The sequence below is a fragment of the Hyposmocoma kahamanoa genome, unplaced genomic scaffold (assembly GCF_003589595.1).
Source record: "Hyposmocoma kahamanoa isolate Upper Pololo Valley unplaced genomic scaffold, ASM358959v1 210, whole genome shotgun sequence".
In the NCBI taxonomy this organism is placed as follows: domain Eukaryota; kingdom Metazoa; phylum Arthropoda; class Insecta; order Lepidoptera; family Cosmopterigidae; genus Hyposmocoma; species Hyposmocoma kahamanoa.
Genome location: NW_020653731.1, coordinates 992,798 through 1,017,651, shown reverse-complemented (window position 1 = coordinate 1,017,651; position 24,854 = coordinate 992,798).

Genomic DNA, 24,854 nt, shown 5'->3' with positions numbered 1-24,854 from the left:
CGCCTTAAAAACCAAAGGATCTTTAACAAACGCATAGGCAAATACGTATGGTCTGGTGACTCGATCTACTTATAGCTAAGGTGATAGAGTGGTTGCCCTACTTTGGTATTATAGACACTGGTTCGAGTCTTATCAGATTGAAGGAATTTTTGTGTTCGATCTTCAAGCTTGTGGAGTAATTTCCCAAAAAATTAATAAATATCATGGTAATAAAACATCATGGTATTCAATAAAATATATATTTCTTTTTATAATATCAAGTGACAGGACGAATAAGTTATGCTCCTGATGGTAAGGTACACGCCTGTTCATCGCAGTTGCAGTGACATAAGTTGACAAGTCCCATGTGCCTGTAATTTCACCAACACCTTTATTTCAAAACCGGAACACAGTAAAACTGACATTACTGCTTGCAGTGGCAGTGTTTTCCCGGACGAACTCTTTAACAAGGAGCTCTACTGCTACTAAATGTTTGGTATAATCATATTTTTTCAAAATGTAATCAGGTAATCAGCATAACGAGGGTTGTTCATTTTTGTTTTAAATTTCACTTATCGAAAAGATTTTTAACATTATGTGGCACCTTCCTAGACATAGACATTTTCTTTTGTCTATGTAATAAAAAAAAAAAAGAAATATATTGCCTTCTCATCGTGTTCGAACGTACCAAAACAGACTATCATATCTACTCTATTCATAACACTATCTATGACGGGTTATCAAATAATTAATATTATCGAAAGATAAAGGATTAGCCAGGCAAGGGAGAGTCTAGATTTTTTATATGTGGTTCACAACACAACACAACAAGCTATAAATCAGACTACTGGACATGAATTCCCTCCAAGTAGTCTCGCATGTAGATTCCCATACTACAAAACCACAGCATTAAAAAAGTATTTCTTCGTAATCATCATCAACCCATTTATACGCCGCATCTGTGTACCGTCTAGGCTCTCGGGTATCTCTCAGAGAAAAGTTTAAGGAGACTGGTATCATGACTGTGGGATCACAGTACATTTACTCAAATATTTTATATGCCCGTAAAAATTTACATAATTTCAATAAGAAAGAAGATATCCATAATTTTAACCTTAGAGCTAAGTCCAAACTCATGGTACCACGATTTCGTTTAACCAAGGTAAACAACTCTTTTATGGGGAACTGTATACGTTTTTACAATAAGATTCCGGAGCATATATTAAGTTTATCATTTCCTAAGTTTAAAAACTACATTAAAAATATTTTGATCGAATAATCATATTACAAAATTGAAGAGTACGTGTTAGATAAAGATGTATGGAAAGACGACATGGCTCCAGAATCCACACAAACTTGATTCAAAGTGTATTCCATAGCATTTAAGTTTATTTGAAACGAGCAATCCCTAGAGTTTCTTGCTCGTTCTTCTCGGGGAGGTCAGCGTAGTGAACGAGCAGTAGCTTAAATGTAGCTTAAATGTGACGTTTTCAAGTGTAAATTTATTTTACCTATGGAATAAATAATCTTTGACTTTGACTTTGACTTTGCATCCCTCGGCACGGGTCTTCTCTTAGGCGAGGGTGTAGGCTATATTTTTTATTTTATTTTCAGGTTACAAAAGAACCATAAACATATACGTAATAGACTAACATACATAATAATAGAATAAAAACTATTTATTTATTTACACCGTCCTCGGAAACGCCGGAAAATGACACTCTTCGGCCAAAAGTCCTCCATCATGAAGGTCGACAGATGTTGAGTTTGTACTCTCACCACAAATGAATTAAAATTTACCTTGTGGCGGGACTCCAACTGGTCGACTCTCAGGGCAGCTTTGGCTTTCACCCGTATGTACTCTACAATATCCGCAGACTTTGTGGAGTCGTGACACGTATAGCAACGTGGTCGGTACCGCTGGACGCAACAGATGGTTGCGGCCAGTCGGGGCGGTGCCACTAAGGTTACGGCTAGTGTATTTCTTTTTCTTTTTCACCTTTTTTCAAGCCGTCCTCGTCGCACTGGTCTACTTCTCTCGGTGGTACTGACGACACAGATCCAGAGATGAGTTTCAGTTTTTTCTCCTTCCCCTTCGTTCATCATAGTCTGCCACGCTGACACTGAAATATTCATGGTATTATTTATATATATTCGATTCGAACGTCACGACCTACTCTTGAGAGGCGGTAGGTCAAACTATTATGCTACCACGGTTTTTTATTTTATGAAAAAGTTTTTAATTGCTATCAATAGATATTATTATTTCATCGACGAAAGAATTGATAACGAAGAGAAGAGTGAATAGACCATTCGAAGAGAGTGAAGAAGCCGTCTGTACATGCTTGATCTGTGAATCGTATCGACTGACATCTATGTAATCTTTGCCATCTGCATTCGTGACAGCTGATGTCTATATTCGTGATATTTATGTCCATATGTGTAATGTCTGCCGTCTAATTTCATGATGACTGATGTCTACATTCGTGATATCTGCCATCCATGTTCGTGATTTCAGCCCTTTATGTACATTCGTGTTGTGTGCCATCTGTTTTCGTGTTGTCTGATGGCTACATTCCTGATATCTGCTATCTATGTTCATAATTTCTGCCATCTATTTTCGTGATGTCTGATGTCTACATTCGTGATATCTGTCATCTTGCCATCCATGTTGGTGATGTCTGCTTTTTCTAATTTTTTTTAAATTCGACATAATCATTGACCATTCAGACCATTAACTATGTTTTTTTTAAATTTTTGTGGTATACATTTCGAAAAACAGTCTGACGGTCCACCTTATTTAAGTTTCTTGTGCCTGCGAGTAGAATGGCTCTTCCTATCCTTCAATCTGGAACATAGCACCGAGAACTCAAACGTCATGAAATAATCAGCATCGTGATATCGCATTTTTTACAGAACCCTAATATTCAGACCAAGTTTACAGGTGTACGTCTATCAGAATTATTAATGTTTTCAATTTCAATATTATAATAATCGTGCCGTGAAATTAGTGCTCTTACTGTGTTTAAAAATATATAACGAAAACTCCGTTTAAATATCAACTATGGAATATTTCGTGATGTTTCTACCATTTGTCTTTTTGTTAAGCATATATTTTCTGACATGCGTTTGCTTATACTGCTGGGAGTGGTGTGGTAAGTACTTTTTTATGCTTACCCAGAATTGGTGGTTGTTAGACATGATGTCCATCCCTAATCAACTGCCGCTTGTCAGTTAACCCGTGATTACGGAACGTGACACAGCTCCAAAATGTCGAGAGAGGAATAAAAGTGTTAAGAATGTAATTAATTACTAAAGTGATAATAGTTGATGAAATTTATCTGCCTGTACATGGGAATGAAGTCAAATTATAGTTGACGTATTTAGGAAGTATTTTAGGAATTGCAGATTCAGGATTACCGATACCTAAATTGATTAATTTATCTTTAACACGATTACTTATCGTTCTATGGCTTAATTATCATATCTTGGTAAATTTCCTTACAACAATACTAGAGTATTTATAAGATAAATTTACCTTTGCAATTAGTCTTGTTCACATTGTTTTTTAAAAATGATTTCTGTGTGGTGGATTTTACTTTTTATAATCTTGGTATATATAATTTATTATTCCGTTCAACATTGCCGGGAGGTCTTTGGTATGTATTTTTTTAAATTATTTCTAGAGTACGTTAATAGTAATTAATTATAGTTCTTTGTTTATGTGTGATGATATTATTTACTTTTGAGTTAATTAGTCTTTATTCAAATGAGTAGTAAGACAATGAAGGACCTCACTTTTTCTATAACCTACTGGTACTGCCTTCGGAAGAAAGAAAGACACAAGCGTCAAATTGTAAATTCGTAGAAAAATGTGTTTAAATATTTCTTAAGCCTTTCTGATAAAAAGAATAGTTAAAATATTCATTTGATATAACATTTTTTTATTATATAAATCATACTACATGTTTTATACAGAAAGTTTCATAGTATTTTAATTTGAGCATGCTGTAAATTGAACAATTATTGAGATATATTTCCACAAAAAATAGTTAGATCCCGAATACGTGACTCAATTTTGATAAAAATTTTAGTTGTGCCCTTTTAAGTTCCGAGGGCAGCCAAGCTTGACACTTTGTACTTTGGAACGTTCTTATCCTAAGCGGTATAGAGTTGGATTTAAATCTTAAGTGTCAAACTTGACGTGATCTTGACTCTGTATGCGAGATAGACAATGTCGTCTAAGTTATGGATAGTAGGTAAGACTAGGGTAATTACATATTTGATGTCACGAGTTATGGGAGGCTTTTACCCAGCAGTAGGTGAAGCTCGGGCTCTTGATGATGATACTCATCATAGTAATATAAAGTAGGGTATTTGCCGTAGGGGATGTTAACAGTAAGGGGATTTTTTTACGATACCAAGTCGTACGGTTACCACTCAGAGCTATAAATTGCAAAGATCTGAGGAACACAGCAACATAAAGCTAACATGTCCCATGTGCCTGTAATTTCACCAGCACCCTTACCCTTCAATGCTAGAACGCAATAATGGTCACATTACTGCTTGGCGACAGAAATAGGTATGGTGGCAGGACTGCCCTAGACGAACAATTTCAAATGGAGCTCCAAGTGAAATGTTATTGCTGAAATTTCAGTGATGAAATAGAAAGATTTCCTTCACAAGGAGCTCTCCGGGCACTGATGACCTCGGGAGCCGTAATAGATTATGATATTCAAAATCGTAGATGTGAAGTCGGTGCCAAATTTCTAATCAGCAGCGCAGTGGTCGGTTACTCAATAACGCATCGCAATTTTTTTCTAATATTCAATTGTTTATTTGGTAGGCAAATTTCTACTCTACTACTCTTCATATGAAGATACCTATATAAGTATTAGTATCTTTTTCACCTCACTAACTCGGCTTAAAAAGGCTTTATTTCTCACTAGAAATAAGCGCGCAAAAGCGTTTTTCCAAACTAGCGTGGAAAAGGTTTTTGAAATTTGAACTTAACGATGCGCTGTGGTGCACCTAACTTTTTCTTTCGATGAAAAAAGAACATAATGACACGTTCAACTACGCGATTTGTCGTACATCATTGATGTAATATAAATCCTCTGGTATATTTAAACAACAACTTTGCATCCTAGCATAATCAATATTACTTGTTTTGATTTTAAAGAAGGCGTGCCTGTTCTTAAATAACTCATTTCATACAATTATCATGGAGGGTTGAAGATATCTAAATGATAATATCTTATCGCAAACAGTGATGTAACTTGTCAATTATTTCACACACTTTTGACATTTCTAATCGGAACAATAGTTGATTTAACTCACAAATTAGAAAGATATAGTAGGAATCAGGTTCATCGTCTCGCTCAGAAACCCATCTGATTTCGAGACTACCCGGTCGAATCAATTCAGATTTGAATCAAAATCAGGACGCTGATCCACAATGATACTGTTTCGTTTTGGCTCAGTATTATAGCAATACCACAGGGGGTTTCATGAGATTTTATTCTAAATATGTGCCAGTTTCTTATTATTCTCTTCTTCGATTCGCATACTAATATAAAAAATGTTTATACATCGTATTTATTACAATTGACTTTATCGATATTCTAGCTCTTGGGATTTGAAGATATTCAAAGGTCCATTCATTTAAATATTTCTTTTTCTAGTGTTGGTAGTAGAGAGAATTCGTCAGTGTAAGATGAAATAATTATATTTGCTATGAAATATGTATTTAAATAACCGATTTTTATGTATTGATTTTTTTTAAAGCAACCTATTAACGCAAAAACTACTATAACAACCATTCATTTAAGTACCGTTAACGCCATCTCGTGTCAAGTAGCGGAACTAGTGCAAATTTCGTGCCTTTTCTTTTAGTTCTATATTCAAATACTAGATGACGTTAGTAATACATGTCGCCTTCTAATTTCTTAAATACAAACTTTAAAACACTGTTATAGATATTGTTTTGAAAAGGGCGCCATCACTTTTTATTTAACAAAATCAAATACTATCTGACACTATTTAGATCTGCATTTGGTAGTAAGGTAGTAACTGTAGGTAAGACTGGTATGTTAGTGTGTCCTTTTGTTCTGGGAACTAATTAAACAATAAACATTTAATTAATGAACGAAACTGAAATCTGATGAATCAAAAGTCCTGTGACGTTAGTATTTACAAATAACCCTGTAAATTATTAGTTCTATGTTGTATTAGAGCTATGGATGAAATAACTGGCAATCTGGTAAAAAAATCCCGCCTTTTGCAAAATCCGTAAATGTTGTGTTGTGAAGCGATATTTATTCATACAAGAAATAAATTATCGTTGTACCTATTTCCTTGCAAATGTGATGATAAACATTGTGTGTAGCACGGGTGGTAAAAATTACAAACCTCGAGTCATTAAAGCCTTCAGCCTTAGGCTTTGGGCTTATAACAAACTCTCATTTAATAATTTCTTATGTAAGTTTCGCCATTAATACACAATGAACTATACTTCGTTTCAATCCATTTTGAACAAAAAGTAAACAAACAAGTCACTGACCCGACCATAGACGGTTTTGTGGTGGCCAATTGTAACGCCAACTACAAATCGATTAATTAATTCAATGAATCGTTTTTGTTCAATTGAGTCATACTAGCGGTTTCCCTTACATAACCGATATAAGCATATTAAAAATTTCAATTTAAACCTCCTTCAAATGTTACACTTAGAAACTTGTTCGATTGCGATTGAAATGTTCGATTGAATAATCGATTACTAAACTTTAATTGATTGAACCGAATGTTTTTTTTTTCGAACAGCACTATGCAAGCATAGGCAAGTCACAGAAGTATAGATGAATAATAACCTCACTTTTGGACTACCATTTTTCAAACACGATTTTATACAATGAATATTGTTGGAGAAAGTGATGATATATCAAGTCGAAATCTTCGAAATATACGTGAAAGTGTTAGTTATTCGATTTATTGAGTGATTGCTGTAGAATTTTAATCAAACGGGTTTGTTTACTTTTTGTTCAAACTGGATTGGAACAGACATTACTTTATCACAGTATGAGCTTTTGTAGATAAGGTCCTTTTGAATAAAAACAAGCAATAAAATTTTTATATGGATTAAAAACAGTAAAACTTGTATCAATATGAAATATTGACGTGGACTGCCTTTTGAAACGATTTGCCCAAATTTGGGAATAATAAATAAATTTAGGAATTGTTCCCAAGTATTCTTTATTGTTGTATGATCTCCTTCCCTCGTTCATCCCCAAATCTACAAACTTTAAATCAACCCTGATGTATGTTAATTCCCCCTTTAACATTGATCTCTGTGACTACATATCCACCAATAATATAAGACTATAACATATATCACACATCATCAGAAGTTGAGAGTACTATTAATGTGCCTGGAAAAACAAATAACATTTACTTTTAACAATGTTGTAACACGTCAAATATAATTTTTTTTAATTTTTCTATTTCCTCGCATTGTTTGAGAAAAATTCTTTACGTGTCTCGGCGGGAACGGGGATTGCTTGACTCGTATCAATACCAGCAATCCCCTACTTCCCGGCTTCTGCAATAATGTACATACTAAAATCTAATTAAATAAAAAATTTTAATTTTTTTTTTTATTATTGCTCCTGTTTCTTTTGTTTATTTGCTTGTCTATGTTTGTACAATAAACAGTTTTCTTTCTTTCTTTCAACATCAAAATTCAATATTCCAAATTCGAAATTCAAAATTCACTAAATGAGCTTCGTCTCCCCAACAAATTACATCTACAAAACTTACGGAATTGCTGTTCCGACCGGACCGTTAAAATTTACTCAGCGGAACACCTTGAAGCCGGTGAAATTTTAAGAGGGAACCTCAAATAGATAAAACTAAGAAGAAACATGACTGATCATTAATTAAAGTTATTTTGTTTACTAAATAAACTAACAATGTTCATTGTTTAATTTCTGACTGTGATTATAAGTATGACATTGTTTTCGCCAGAACTCGTGTCTCTCACTCGATAAGCGCTTGACGTTGAGTTTTGAGTCACCTGTATAGTAATCGGAATATAAAATCTACGAAATATTTTGGATAAGTTATTTGACTTTTTATAATTAAATTCTTCATCCCAATATGAATAGGTATATTACATAAATAAATTTAATTATCAACAACTGAATACATATGCGTTTACGTAAATATTTATCGACACTAAAATACATAGAAATCTTGATCACTTATCTAATATTATTGCTTAGAATAATAACGCATAGAAACCTACTCCGCACACGCTAAGTGAGGCAAATTGAAGCGCGCCCAATGGGCCTACACGAGCGGGCGGGCCTTCAGTGCTCAAGGTCAACTGGCACCGCGAATAACTCAAGAATTTTAGCTAAAAATGACGAAATGTGCGGTAAATGAGTGTAAAAATACGTCAGACAAACATAAAATAGATACTAACATCACATTCCACAAGGAAGTAACGCGTTTCAACTTGTATTTTTATATAAATATTCACTAAAACTGAAAATTAACCTACTACTAAAACTAGCCTACATGAATTTGATTTTTGCCTCACTTGTGACAGTTCGTTTGATATGAAACTATCATTCTATGCGTTATTATTGTAAGTATTATTGTAGTATTTTATACAATCGTTACATAATGAGAATTATTCAAGTCGAGAAGTAACGTCATATTTGATATAATTATCGTATACGACGTTATTTTTTTGAAACTTATCTAAATTTCTTCGAAAAATCCAAAAAAAAATCTAAATTTTTCAATAGACCATAGAATTTTGGTTCAAAACTAAAAAGGGCGTCTTTATTATATGGCTTATGAAAATTATAAGTGACAGATTAAAACTACAGGAATAGAACAAATAAACTGTTACGTTATAGTAATAATCACAATTTTTAATTTAACTTTTGTGACAACCCTTGCGTATGACAACGTGGACACTTATACACACCATGGATGGCGGTGCCGTCAAACATCAAAGCCGTTGCGTTACTGTATGAAAGATATTAGAATTGGAATACTGTTACAATACTTTTCGCTAACGAAGAAGAAAGAAAACATGGTCGCGATTAAACCCGCATAAAGAAGAATTTTTATAATCCTTGGAAAACGTTTGAACTCTTACACTCATCCCAATCAATCATGGTGTGTGGTAGAGAAGAGTGGAAGAAATCTACTTGGCCGTGGCCGTGGGCGCGTAAGAGTCCTAGGGGGCGGTAGGGGCCTCGGAAGCAATTGAGGGGCGTTGATGCTATCCAGGGGTGCTACCGCATTTGAAAAAGAAACCTGTATTATCTATACAAACTACTCTACGTAATATAATTATTTTTTTCTAGTAATTTTCTGTATTAAGTTATAATATATTTTTATGATACCCAGTGACGGAACGAACAAGTCGTGCGCCTGATGGTAAGCGACACGTCGGTCCGTAGCAGTTGCAATGCCACTCAGAACTGTAAATCGTAAAAATCTGAGACGCACTGCCACCGCGCCCGTCACCCTGAGACATAAGTTGACAAGTCCCGTGTGCCTATAATTTCACCAGCACCCTTACCCTTCAAAACCGGGATGCTATAATGCATTACTGCTTGGCGGCAGAAATAGGTAAGGTTACTACTTATAATGTGCAAAATACGTGTTTTAATTTTTTTTTTGATGGAGCGCGTTGAAATTTTTTTATCTTGCCTAAGTGAGCGGTGAGCGAAAAAGTATGGTCTAGATTGAAGGCGCCCCAGAAATTGTCACTGGTATTTTGCAGTAAGACATAAATGGGTTGAATGCGACAAACCGACAGACGGTCGGTTTGTGGTCCCTTGTGTAACTAATGCCTCTGGGGTGCGCGAGCCTCCCTGCACGACGTACCATTCCTTTCGTGTAAGTCAGGCACATCCTGGGCAACAATCGACGAGTAGGCACTTTGAGCTGATTGGCTAATCCTGACGCGCATTGTAGTGACGCCATTGATATCATGAGAAGAAGAATTTATGTATCCATCAAAGATTTAACCAGATGGTTCTAAGGCAGTATATAACCAGAAATAGAGACGTAATGTCATTTCATTTGTTTGAAAACTATTCTGCCAAATCAAACAGCGCTCCGATTAGCCAGCTCGAATTCGAAACAATGGACGGGTGTCGTCAATTATTTCACTTCATATCGACCAGTTTAACTTGAGCTTTGCTATAGTGAACGAAAATTGAAAAAATACAATTTAATATTTAATTACCGATGAAATGTGATTCCGTTTGTTTTGTAATTAGATGTTTTGCTGTTTTTCCCACACCACAGAATGAAATAGCACACCATTGTTAGAGACATTATCTTTATTACAATAAATACAGAATATTTTTGGAATTTACTGAGATGTACACACAAGTTAGTTGTTGGCGATGTACTATTTCAGCCTTCTAATTTGTGATTTCAGTGCAAACGAGAGTTGATATTTAAAAGTGAAATAAGGCCCATTTGCCTTATGAGTTGCCAGGGATGGATGGTCCTTATTTCGTCTCTATGTATGATTATATACTCTATGTTCTAATGATACTTATAACGTTACTCAATACTTGGGCAAATTTATTTCTCCGATATAAATAGAATCGCCTTGGGAATATCTAATTCTCGGGCAATAACACAGCAAGGTCGCAGCTATTTTTATATAACCATTGTTGTTTATAACTGTGCGGTATAAAATTAAATTTAAAATGAATCAGTAATGGTAATTTATCTGACAACATCCTCTTACAATCAAAAAATTATTCTCGATTTATCTCAGCTGCTACAAATATAACATTTCAATCAACTTCAATATAATCACTATTGAGTATACCATTTATAATCTGCAAATGAAGTTTGCATCACGTTTGCTTTGAATTCAAGTTTAGAACACAACGTTGACGTACACGCTTAGATCTGAACGTGTCGTTAAGAAAAATGCGTCGGAAAAATTATTTAGAGAAATAGATTGAATATTAATGCGATAAATCAAAGCTTATCTGTTTTAAACAGTGCAAAAATGATTTCATTGTAGTGTAAAGATAGTTATCAGTTAACAATGTACACAATAGATGTTCACACTTTTCCATCTGAGTTTGTATTTCGAACGCGCTAGGTAACAGACGCAAACTTAAATGAAAAAAAATAATAACGAACTCAATTCTTTTAAAATAATCTATAAAAATCGTTTTTAAAAATTACCTTCATGTTTCCACGAGTCAGTAAATTTCACATAGGACAACGTTCCCTTTTTAAAATGAATACTATATTCCAGTTTCGAATGGACATTTGAATTTTTGGTGGTTGCTTAAGTTCTGTGGAAATTCTATTGACGTTGTTACATAAAGAGAAATAAGAGAGAGAGAGACAAGAAAAGGGAACACCAGAGAGAACAAGAGAAAAGAAAAACAACATAGAAGACATTAAATCAGAAATAACTTTTGTAAAGAGAGAAAGAAGAATCGAAAATCAAATTCGAAATGGAAAATCAAGAAGCGAACGATAACGAAGAGCATATTATAGCGCTGAACAATAGGAAGTTTTTTTTATTAGTACCGGTCGTCATTTTGCTGGCGGTGATCATGAGAATTTCATACGAGGTCTACAAGGGTACAAGTAAGTTTTCATACTTTAATTTTTTAAACGCGAAAAAAACAGTGGATTTGTAAGTTTTTAAGCCTTGTATGTAACCCAAACGGCTGAACAGATCAGTGTTTTTTTTTATTTATTTACTTTTTAATCCATAGGTAAAATAAATTTACACTTGAAAACGTCATTTTTTAAGCTACTCACTATGCTGAACTGTGTCTAATTCATAGGAAATGAAACTATTTTTCAGGATTAATCGCGTGTATTTGTTTTTTCAAACAAATCGACGTTTTTAATTTATTCTAATTTCCATTATTATTTAATAACAAATTTGAGTTAATAAAAATAAAATAATTTGGAAACATAATGTAGCGTAAATTGGAATGTTTCTTTGTAAAATTAAAAATAAGGTATTTAATTAATAACTTTTGCAACTATAGTGAAAAAATAGGGTGGTTTGCATTAATATTAGACATAACCTAAAAACTCCTGAGAACTCTGAAAACCTAAGAACTCGATATGTCTAATTCATTATGCTGAATACATTGAGAAAAACGAGAGCTTATTACTCTAGGGGCTGCTCTTTTCAAATAAACTTAAATGTTATAGAAGACATTTTGAATCGCATTTCTGTGGAATATAGAGCCGTCTTTCCATGCACCTTTGCACCTATCACGTAGTCTTAAATTTTGTAATATATGACTTTTCAATTAAAATTGTTTTATTGTAAGTTTTAAACTTATATATTTATCGACAGTGGAAAGGTAAAACGTCTAACGTGCATTTGGAAATTACGGTAGAGCGATTTAAAGTAATTGAAAAAAATCATTTCCCGAACTATATTTGTTATATGGAAAATTGACATTGTGCTGCTGTGGTGACTTTATTACTCCTAGGGTGCGATTTTATATATTTTTTAAATTATTTTGTATGATTTTAATAACGTTAATTTTTTTTATTATTTATCGAGTTAGGACGTTTTTCGAGACATTTTTTTAATTGTGTCCATCCAGGTGACAGGACGAACAAGTCGTTGCCACCTGCTGGTAAGTGACACGCCTGACCATATCAGCTGTAGTGCCACTGCCACTGCGGCCGTCACCCTGAGACATAAGTAGACAAGTCTCGCATGCAAGCATGTAATTTAACCAGCACCTGGAACGTAGTAAAGCTCACATTACCGCACATTAAAACTAAAGTCAAATTGAGAACCTCCTCCTTTTTTTGAAGTTGGTTAATGAACAGACTTGGGTCTTCACAAATTGACAGGTTTGGGCAATAAATACACGGCTACGACAGCTTATTTTGCGTAGTAGATTCTAAATTCAAACACGGTCTTATCATTTAGGGCAATGGCACAAGTTTTCATTAGGCAAAAGAGGTGTATACGAGTCATCTGTCATGTAACACCGGATGAGTCAAGTCGACCCCCTTTTCAAATCATTTAAAATATTTATTTCACTATTTTCGTTACAAATTATCTCTTTGAGAAATCGATTTTATTTTCCTATAATTTTGCATCGCCACGTCTTCAGAAACTTCAAATCTCAAATGTCACCGGAATCATGCATGTGAAATGAACTATAGTAAAGATCTATGCGCACAGGGGGCACGCGACCACACCGTTAACGTAGTGGTAGGGCTTTCAGCCCGTCACGTCTGACGTCTAACTCAATTCATCGATGAGTTTCAAACGGGTACTTTTTTGTCACAAAAGATCTCCATTAGGGGCGATGAGCAGCCTGCTTCTCCCACTCTGTTGGGTCAATGTCGCAATTTTTCACGTGGCGCTTAGTAAGCATATCTTGACATCGTCTGCTTAAAGGTAAATCCACAAATAATCTCCAAACTATGTACCTGTTGTAAGAAAATCACCATCTTTCTGCAGATAAAACCACTTATTGAGTTTATAGTTTTTTCGTTATTGAGTTTCATCTGCAGAAAGATAGTGATTTTCTTACCATAGCGATATAAAGACCTTTTGTAGAAAATATCACTTATGTGGTTTTACCTTTAAACAGACGATATATGAAATAATAATAATAACGCACACACTCAACATAGCCCCGCACTAGGGAAACCCTGTGTCGCGGGTGCCATGGACACACACATAGACAGCCACAAATTACACCCAAACTCACGAGAGAAATAAATGTAGGCCCGTAACCCGGGGACCTCTGCGTGGCAGTCCGGTATGGTAACCGTTCGGCCACGGAGGCAGTTAATATATATAAAAATGTAACTATTTTTTCCGGATCGTAGTCTCATTTACTTGTTGTTCAAACAAACCAACATTTGGGCACTTTACAGGTCCCATGGTCACGGGTGACTGAAATAGTGAAGCGATCAACCGGTTATGTTTAGTATTAATGTAATCCACCTTATTTTTCACTATTGTTACAAAAGTTATTAATTAATACCTTATTTTTAAAATTTTGTATTAAATATTCCAATTTATGCTATACATGTTTCACAAATTATTCTATTTTAACAATGTAATTATTTTTCACCATCGTCATCATCATATCAGCCGGAAGACGTCCACCGCTGAACATAGGCCTCCCCCAAAAGATTGCCAGGCTAGCCGAACGGACGCGACGTGCATCCATCAGTTACCCGCCGCCCTTATCAGGTCATCCGTCCATCTAGTAGGGAGCCATTCCACTGAACACCTTCCGGTTGGTTCAAGGTCCTTTATGCCCCAACGGCCGTCAGTTCTACTATAGAGGACTATTGATTTCTTCCTCGAAGTTGGTTCTGCCTAATTACGTTTACTAAATTAAATTTTATTATTAATTTTTAATGGTAATTAAAAGAAATTAAAACAATATATTAATTAGTCTGCAGTCTTATGTCTGCTTGTGATTTTTCATCAGAGGAAATACTGAATTGAAGTCAAAAAACCTAAACAAAGTGATATAGGCACCTAAGACAAAATGCTTCCAAAGTAACTGTAATGCAATTAGCGGTGGCAACTGTTACTTGTGCAGTGCACAACGGGAGATGAGCGAGCCTGCAGCTCCGGCACCGATTTGGACAATAGTGGGGTGCTGTATGTGCACCCGTGGATGCTTATTCAAGTCATTATCTAGCTTTTTGAGAACCGGAGAAGGTACAGGTATACCCGTCCCGTACAACCTAAAGGTTTGGTAGGATCAAATGAAGTATAATCAAAATGAGAAGTTGTAGGACTATGTTTTTTAAATCAAATAGATTTAAGCCCCTTCTTTCCATGGCTATATTGCAACATTTATTCTTATCAGTTGACGATTTTTTAAACACAGATTATTTTTTTTGTGTAAGATTGAAAAGGATTAGGAATTTTATTAGATTAGGTTCTCTAATAAAATTTTACCACCGACTATTAAGAACCAATCTATGGTACTTTTTTAATTTTACAAAATTGTAACTGACCAATGAAATGAATTTAATATGGCGTGAAATGGAGCACAAAACTCAAATTGACCTATGGAATGGCTTTAACATAGCGTGAAATATAAGTATGAAATTCAAGCTGCATTAATGCATCGTAAAATGATATTGATCTACTACTACACGAGTGCTCTATATCGGTACTGACACAGATGACAAAATGTATAGGCGGGGCCATTATTATTATTTTATTACATTATATTTTTTATATTATATTTTCTTAATATATATTTTAATAATTTTTTTTTTCGTCACATATATACGCACACACTTCACTTGCCGGATCCGTCATGTTTACGATTGATGCAGTGATAGGCCTGGTTGGAAGAGCACACTTGCCTTCTGTGTGGGGGATCCTTATATTGTCTTAATATAATTATTGGTAATTATCTTGTTTTAACTATATAGTTAGTATGTTTTAACTTTATTTAATTTTTTTTTGTTTTATATCAAACAACACTTATGAAAACCGTGGTTGCCCAATGGTTTGACCTACTGCCTCTCAAGCAGAGGGCGTGGCTTCGATTCCGGGCTTGCACCTCTGTGTTTTTCGGAATTTATTTTCCGAAATTTAATTTAAAATTTGCCCTGAGCATTTTGGTGAAAAAAATAACATCGTGAGGTAATCAAAGTCAACCTTCCTAGTATAGGTATTCATTTCCAACCATTTAACGTTTAAAAACTATGGCACTTTATCGGCTTTGGATTGACAAGTCGCCCTTATTTATGGTTTTATTTTTTGCTGTCGATGGTAAGATAGAACCCATACCTCACAAAAGGACGTTCCGTAACGATAAAACAAACTTGCAAAAATGAAATTTCATAAAGTACGCGTATTTCTCCGTCAATACTGTACATTTCAGGTCTCGGTAACAACTAGTTACCCAGTTATAAATAAACGATAATAGTCATTATTATCTTGCCCCAGATCAAACCAATGCATCTAGGGCATAGACTAATAAAACAATCGAGGACGAAATACTTAGTCACTCATCGGAGATATTTATCTAAATAATATGTATTTTATCTAAAACAAATTGAATAGCTTTGTTATTCGCCACCTGTCTGTAGCAAACATTTGAAGACTTGAAAAAGATTTGTGGATTTCTTCTGTCGATCAATTTTAATCTTTCAGATAGCCTGTTGAATTCGTTTGTCTAGTTTATTAACCGACTTACACCGTCATTTGTTAACCGATTTCGATGATTCATTTTTTCTTGAAAAGAGGGTACATCACTAGTAGTCCCATTAAAATTTGAAGATAATATTCGTCCTGTGTAATGCTCGTGTATAATTTGTCTGAAGCTATAGGAGGAAACCCGTAATTGGCTTTATGTTTATGTCTAAGGGTGGTATATTAGTGGATGACGTCGTTTATTGGATTTAATCCACTTTCTGTCAGCCGATTTCAATAAAACTTGGCAATTTGATGTCGATCGAACGATTCCCGGTAATAGTAACTTGGGAAATAAACTTTTCCAAATTGGTTCTAATGCGTGCGGTCATAGTCAACTGCAAGCAACCGCGACTTCAACTGTAAGTGTTGGCAAAGTAGAAGTAATCGATACCCCAAGAATAAACTGTTAAATGTCATATAATTTGTTTGAAAATTATTCCGCCAAATTCATTACGGTGACAACTGCATTCTGATTGGCCAGCCCGAATTTGAAACAATTTACGGATGTCGTCAATTGTTTCATTGACCAGTTTACTTGAGCTTTGCTATAATGGACGAAAATTGAAAAATTACATATTTAATATTTAATTATAATAATATAATAATAATAATAATAATATCTTTATTTATCTCCACAACACAATACAAAGAAACGTTATAATTACAGTAAATATACATTATTACGTAAGCTTAGAGTAATGTATTGTGGGAGACTGGAGCCCAAACTAAGCAGAGCTTGTAATATGGGTCTCCAGGCACCCAACCCCTAGGATAGTCATGTTAGTAGTAATGACGAAATACAAAGTACTGAGGAGGAAGTAAAACAAATCATGTGTGCGCGCGTGAGCGCGTGAGTGAATGAGATAGTGTGTCTGAGTGCGTGAGTGAGTGTGTGTCTGAGTGTGTGAGTGATTGTGTGTCTGTGTGTGTGCGTGTGTGTTTGTGAGTGTGGAAGTGTGAGGTTATTTGACGACTTTTAGTAGATTTTCAGTCTCATCATAGTTAAGGAGCAAGAGATATCTGGTCATGACCGATGAAATGTGATTCCTTTGTTTTGTAATTAGATGTTTTGCTGTTTTTCCCGCACCACCGAATGGAACAGCCCCTCATAGTTAGAGATATTATCTTTATTACAATAAACACATAATATTTTTGGAATATCTACTATATATATAGTACTATTTCAGCTTTCTAATTTATGATTTCAGCGCAAACGAGAGTTGATATTTAAAAGTCATATAAGGCTCATTTGCCTGATGACTTACCAGGGATGAATGGCCCTTATTTCGTCTCTATTTCTGGTTAAATACTCGATGTTAGTGAGGCAGATTCCCCTGAGAAAAATGAGCAAGAAACTCTAAGGGTTGCGTACGGGCTAGGGGCAACTGATTCCAAATATAATCATAAATGTACTAAATACAGTGACAAGCTACAAGAAATATTAATTGTGTTTTTGTCATTAAGAAATACACTGCGCTCCTTAACTAAGCACGCAACAGTCAGTGTCGATTGCATGCAGTTGTATAATATCGATATCACGCAGGCAATCTGTCTGGTGGCAGCCAAAGATGAAAATAGTGTTGTTTGTAGTAGTTTACAAATATCTACCTGACTATGTCATGACCCATGCTTCTACAGCATGCACCGCAATGTGTTGGTAGGTTTATTATCTATCATCTCGATGGATCAAACATCCATAATATGTCCACGTTTGATAAAAATCATATGACAACCTATGTGTCATCTCTTAATGGAAGTCCACTCAACTTCGGCAGTTGATATTTGTCTTTGATGCTTTATTTCAAATTGTACGTGGAACAAGGACTGCAGACATGATGAAACTGTTCGGATCTAAGTCGCGTATAGTTTTTTTTTTAAAAACCAACCATTCGAGTCCTTTACAGGTCCCGTAGTCATTCGTGGTCAGGATCAATTTAAATTGTGGCGGGACGGAAACAAAAGTCGCCTCGCTGCGCGAAGCATTCCCGAGAATGCACGAACAGTCTCGAGCATGCGCGAGAAAAACGTTTATTTCGTCTACGAGACAAAAATATTTTTTTTTGTTAATAATTTTTGTGTGATAAGTGGACTGTGTGTTTGGGGACCTCTGACATAAAACTGTCTCGTTATAGGAAACACGTGCTTAATAGAAAGACCTATTTCTGCCGCCAAGCAGTAATGTTAGCATTACTGTGTCCCAGTTTTGAAGAGTAAGGGTGCTAGTGAAATTACAGGCACGTGGGACTTGTCAACTTATGACTCAGGGTGACGGGCGCAGAGGCAGTGCCCATCAGATCTTTATGTTTAATCATAAAAAACGACAAACGTACGTTTCTTCATGTATAGGTAAAGAAGTTCGGAAGTATTCTACTCTAAATTTCAAGTAGATTTTTGTGATAGTAAAACAAGTACACCAGTTTATTACAAATCAATAGTACATCAAAAATTACTCTAACGTTCAATCATCTAGCAGATAAGTTTATTCGATAAAACAACAGATAAATGTCATTTTATTTCACCGCTATTGAACGTGATTCATTTGATCGTATCGTGATAAAGTAATTGCAGTTCTTTTTAACTGCGTGGTCTTGGTTAATTCGTAACAATAAAATAATAAGTAACTGACTTAATATAAGTGGTAAAGTATAGTGATAGTGATGTTTTTTAAATGTTTTTTATAAGTATTTTAAATAAATAAAGAAACGTACACACAAATTTGATTATGCAATAGGTTGCAAAATTGCGTGCCTGTCTTTAGCACTTTAGTTTTTTTATTAATGAAATACTAAAATAATAATAAAAAATCTACAATCGGTTAACTTGAAGTCAGTTGATTGACATTTTAAAAAAAGTGTATGTTTATTTTTTCAAATGTTGATACTAAAGACGTTGCAATTTTAAAATGCCAATTAATACAAAAATTCTATATTAATAATAATTTTAGTTACCTTAAATTGTTATTAGACACACCTAAAAGATTTATTTAAAAAATAAGTGGTTCTTAAAATGAATAAAACTGATATAGTAAATGTTATAAATAATGATATCATCGGAGCTCATCACCATGAACGCCCACCGGATCTAATAATCACAGTTGTTAGAATAGTGGTGTTACCTGTCACAATATTTATTTTTCTGTTACTTTTCGTATTTTGGAACTGCTACAAGAGTAATAAGAAAATGTAAGTACCTTTTTTCGTCTCGTAACCATCGTCATCAATTCAACGCAGTTGATCATTAAAATATAGCCTCAAATAATATCGTCTGTAGTTACGTCAAGTCTATATAGACAGAATTGAACGAGTCCAAAATAAATTTATTAAATTCTTGTGCTATAAAATGAGTTAGTCTTATAATTCATGCGACAACCCACGTCTTTGATTACCTCTTAATATTCACCGAAAAATCTTTGATATTGCCTATAGTGTAAACATATGTATATATAATGTTGACTGCTTTGACTTATTGGGTTACATTTCGTTTATTGTACCTACTCGTTCTATGAGACACTATCACCCTATTGCGATTCCCTCAGCGACGACTAAAAATATAGACAAAATAGTTTTCTATGTAGAGCTAGCATGTCCTAGAAGTTGATATATTCAATTGTTATGTTTCTGCGCTAAAGCGTAAACACGGACATTCTATTTACCTAACTATATTAAATAATTTGTGATTAGCGCTGGTATTGAGTTGTTATATTTATTTAAGTGCATGTTTGTTAAGAAATACGGTTTATTGTTCGTTTGTGTAATCCTCGTGTATGATTTGTCTGAAGCCTGTAAATCTGTAATTGGCCTGTTTTTATTAAATGTGAGAAGCTATCGGTTTTCCATGAATGAATGAATAAATAAATAAATAAATATAGATTCTAAGGTTGAAAAGGTTGTAAACCGCCAACAATGATAGATTAATCGGTCCATATGAATTTATTGTATAAAGGAAAGTTGAAGAAAGGAACAAAGGCTATAACAATAGAAATAGTGTTAAAAAAAACGGGTACAATATTAAAAAATACTCCCTATTTAAATACTACGAAACATATCGCCGCCTTACTTTCCCAAACTCGTATCTTAAAGCATAGAATTACTGAAATGCAAAAAATGGATTGTATATACAAATTCTGCAGGCTGTTTTCATATCACGTAAGGCGATATGTGACACAGTAAAGAACTTACCCCGAAAGGGCCGTATTTTTTACAAATATTACTTAGGTTACTTGATTGTCAAGATATTAGATAAGTAGATTACATGATTTAAGTCGGAAACTGGTAAACGGATCAACATTAGTGGTGAAAACGAGAAGGAGTGCTTGCTTCGGACATTAAGTAGAGAGCGACAGGCAAAGGAATTAAAGAACGATTCAAAATTTGAAAATAAGTGGCCAGAAACCAGAGCAAAGGTGATAAAAAGGCGGGATGACGATGGAGGAGGTCGACATCGCGTCGTCACAAGCTAGAGTCTCGTCTTATATCGTTTTTCAAACCATTTGCGTAATTTGTTATTTAGTGACGTTTCCATGTGCATTGGACTTATTGCTGCATATGATATAGTTTTATTATTAGGGCTTTCTCAGCTAGGCTCAGCTCAGTACCGGTACTCCCGGTATTCCCGGTACTTCTTGAAAAGCTTAAACTGTAACCAGTAAGTATGCTTTTTCCAGGATTGCCGTACCTATTAAATAATTTACGTAATAATAATAATATAAATAATAAAGAAAAACTTCATTCTCTAATCCAACTAAAGGTTTTTATTCAAAATGCCTTATTGTGAGATAATTAAAAAAATTGAATTTAACATAACATAAAATCACGTCGTAGTTAAGTAATTGTTTAAGTAGCATTATAATGGCAGTAAATATAGATAAAATAGTTTTCTATGTAGAGCTAGCAAGAGCTTGGATAGTATGCTGAGCAATCATGATCTGGAAGTTGATGTATTCAGTTGTAACGTTGCTATACTAAAGCGTAAACTCACGGACATTATATTTACCTAACTATATTAAACAATTTGTGATTAACCTGCGCCCGTGCGAAGTTGCCAACCAGCAGGTAGGTGCGTTCTTGCTATGATCGGGAGTACCGGGAATCTATAATCGCGGTACCGGGACTAATTGCACCTCGTCAGTACCTACTGGTATTGCCGGAACTGGTAATTCCCGGGAGCATGCCCTAGTCATTATGATACCGACCCCTAATGTGATAGGTTATTGAGTTACCATAATTAAGTCACACCAAGCTATTTTCACGCAATAAGTGCGAAAAAGATGTTCCGTGTTTTGAGTCAGAGATTCAAGCAGAAGCGTAGCTTTAGTTAATAAGTGTGGTGATTCTTTTATGGCCTAAACATACTTCTTAAAGACCCTTGTCTTGCAGTAGGATGATTAAAGGTTGATACAGTAACCGTAAATATTATTAACAAAAATATTTTCAGTAGCCAAATTTGTTACATGATTTCGCTGAAAAATATTCGTGATTGGTTTGAAGTTTGATTTCAAATTGAATTTCGTGTGATATTGAAGCCCTGTGATTGGTTGAATTTTCTATTGCATTGCTGTTAACGCGAATGAGCTATTGTTGTCTTTCTTCCAGACACGGTAACATATCGTATTACTTATATGTATAAAGGCTTTCAGAAGGAAATGCTTTCCATAGTTGCGATGTTATTTCGTATATGTAAACGGTAGGTTAATATTATAATAAAAATATAAATTTCTATTGTATTTTAGTAAACGGTGAAATTTTAATTTTCGCAACATATTGAGTTTTTTCCTCTGTTGCATTTTTTTTAGTTGATCAAAGATGCTGTAAGATTGAGAATACACGATTTAAAAGTTCAAAAATACACTGAATGGAAAAAAATTATATTCTCGTATACTTACATATAACTGACTGGCAATAAATTTAAAAAAGTAGACAACTAAGACGGACACTTATACATTTTGTATGGAAAAAACTTTTTATTAAATTTGAATAACTTCTGCTGTCCCGATTTTTTCCTCCAAAGTCTAACAGCATTAAAAATCAATAGATATTTTTATTAAATTTTTATCGAATTGATATTCAGTTATTTTTGTGAAATTACTCCACTAGTTTGTTATAATTATTAATACAAATATCGAACACTAAAAAACAAAAATCAATTTTGTTCAATTTTATGGACAACCCTCGCTCGACCAAAAAATTTGTTTTCACAAAAACTTAATGTTTTTAAAGACAGTTTTCCCGTAGCTCCTCTAGTTTCGGAAGTCCCCAAACCGCCCCAATTTAAAAAAAAACGGTATTATGCATGAATAAAAATAATTTTTCGCAATCTTGTTTTCTCAAGTCCACCATTTTTGAGTTACGACATTAGTACTTACGGTATTTGGTTTCATTTGTGATACGGTGTTAAAGATGTTCGATTGAAATAATTTAATTAAAATGGCGAGGGTTCATTTTCATTAGTACTTACTCTCTTCGTTTATACTATATTAAATAGTGTTATCGTGTTTTTAGTCTCTTAATGATTCTTTTCCTTAATAAATAATTGTGTTGTATTTTTATACGTAACAACTTGCGTCATCGTATATTAATCCAATGCCAACTTTTACATCGCGCTCAGGGTTAACCTTTTACTGTTCTTCCTAGTTTATTCATGACGTATAAACTTCGATAAATAGTAGCAAACATTTATAGTAATTTAGTAGCAGTAGGGCTCCTTGTGCAAAAGTTGGTCCAACTTACCAATACTTACCACTTAACTACTTATAATTTAACTACTTACAAATTTCTCCCGCCAAGCAGTAATGAGACCATTACTACATTTCGGTTTGGAAGGGTAAGGGTGCTGGTGAAATTACAGGCACATGGGACTTGTCATCTTATGATTCAGTATGACGGACGCAATGGTAGTGCCTCTCAGATCTTTTCTTTCATGGGATCATGGGATCACACGACTTGCTCGTTCCGTCACTTGATATCATAAAATAAAAAATGGTTCTGCTCTGGGTGCTTTGGGTGTGTCCTGGAGTGAATTCGGTTGCTCTGGTATTTCCCGGAACTTCCTGTAAGTACCTAGAAGTACTTATAGTACAAGGAAATCCTTAGTTTGAGATCAGGTAATACGTCCCACTCAGTCGTATCGTTTGCCTAAGTCATAGTTTCCGAAAATGGTCCCTCAGTGGGCGCTGAAGAGTCCTGGGCGAGCACTAGGTGACTCTGTAGGAAGCAATTAGGGAGCGTTGATGCTGCCCTGAGGGTGCTATCGGATTTGAAAAAAAAAAACCTGATTTATCTATACAAACTACACTATATGTATATAATTTTTTCCTTGTGAGATTTTGTGTTAAGTTAATATAAAAAACACGTTTTTTAAATGATTTTTTATGGTGGTGAGTGTTGAAACTTTTTCAGCTTGCCTGAATTCAAGGGTTGGATTTTTCAGCACTAAGCGCGCTGAAATCCACACAGAATACGCGTTTAGTTTGAATGCTGTACCTAGTTAAAATACCTGACAACTAGAGTTCAGCCCTGAGTGTGTTTTTCAGCTTTTAGTTGTTGATTTTGGAAGTTACATAATCACCAGGAAAGAAAATTCGACGAAACAATAATGAGTCTTAATGAATACATAGTAATACAAAAGAGAATTAACGAATAGGAAACATATACAAAATTTTTGTGTAAACTTTGATAGTTGCACTGATAACAGAATATAGTTATTTATTTAATGTTTAGTTGGGTATTTTATGTAATACGAAGGTCTTGGGAATTAACTGGTAAGACTTAATGTGAAGGTAGTGATTAACTGTGTGTTCTTTATTAAGTAATAATAAATACCAGTGGCGGCACTGTGAAACATACCGCCATTTTGCTGAGCTATGACCTTTTTATCCATCGAGTATATAACCAGAAATAGAGACGAAATAAGGGCCATCCATCCCTGGCAACTCATCAGGCAAATGGGCCTTATAATCACTTTTAAATATCAACTCTCGTTTGCGCTGAAATCACAAATTAAAAAGCTGAAATAGTACAGCCCCAACAACTGACCTGTGTGTACGTCTCCGTATATACCAAAAATATTGGAGAACTAGTGGGGGCTGTTTCATTCGGTGGTGTGGGAAAAACAGCAAAACATCTAATTACAAAACCAACGGATTCACATTTTATCAGTAATTAAGTATAAAATATGTAATTTTTCAATTTTCGTCCATTGTAGCGAAGCTCAAGTTAAACTGGTCAATTTGAAGTGAAACAATTGACAACACCCGTCGATTGTTTCGAATTTGGGCTTCCCAATCGGTGCGTAGTTGTCAAAGTAATGATTTGGCAGAATATTTTTCAAATAAAGTAAATGACATTTCGTCTCTATTTCTGGCTATATACTCTATGTTTAATCAGCAGTTTGTGATATCCTGACACCTGGTAATAAACGCTACGTAATTTATATTTATTTTTAATATTTTGAAATTAATAAACGATTTTTTTATTATTCTCATTATTAGGATTGACATGCTGGATTCCCACGGCCCGTGATTTCAAAGGTCGCACCGCAACGCGCCGATTTGTATGGGCGAGCTCATGCCACCAGGCCAGTCGCGTGGTGGCGGGTATTTTTGTGTATGTCGAGAGCTCTAATCTGGGGCCCTATACTTGAAGCA